The sequence below is a fragment of the Propithecus coquereli genome, unplaced genomic scaffold (genome assembly GCF_000956105.1).
Source record: "Propithecus coquereli isolate 6110/MARCELLA unplaced genomic scaffold, Pcoq_1.0 Scaffold253, whole genome shotgun sequence".
Classification (NCBI taxonomy): domain Eukaryota; kingdom Metazoa; phylum Chordata; class Mammalia; order Primates; family Indriidae; genus Propithecus; species Propithecus coquereli.
In genome coordinates, this window is record NW_012148097.1 from 3,653,057 (window position 1) to 3,653,735 (window position 679).

The following is a 679-nucleotide window of genomic DNA, read 5'->3' on the forward strand; positions in this document are numbered from 1 at the left end:
TCTCAACTACCAAAATTCACTCAAGAAGAAATAGAAAACCTGAATAATGCTGTATCTATTAAAGAAATTGAACTCATAGTTAAAACCCTTCAAACAATAACAGCAGTTTCAACAGAAAATTCTACCCTATGTGTAAGGAAGAAATAACACTACTTCTACACAATTTTTTCCAGAAAATAGAAGAGGATAAACACTCGATATTGCTAAGATGTTAATTATTCCAAAATTTATCTACCAATTCGATGCAATCCCAAACTCTTAGCAGAATTGTTTATAGGTACCAACAAGCATACTCTAGAAGTTATAGGAAATGTCAAAGCAACTAAACCAACAAAACAATTCTTTGAAAAGGAACAAAGTTGGAAGACTACTCCTACCTGATTTTGAGACTTATTATAAAACTATGATAATCAACATGGTGGGGTATTCGTGACAGTATAGACACATACATTAACGGACCAGGGAGTCCAGAGATAGACTGATATAAATATAGCCAGCTGGTTTTTGACAAAGGTGAAATGGCAGTTCTGTGGAGTGAAGTTAGTCTTTATCAACAAGTTCTGCTGGAACAATTTGAAATCCACTTTTTTAAAAAATGAACCCTCAAACTATACCTCATATGTTATATAAATATTAACTCAAAAGTGACAATAGACCTAAGTGGAAAATTATTTACTTC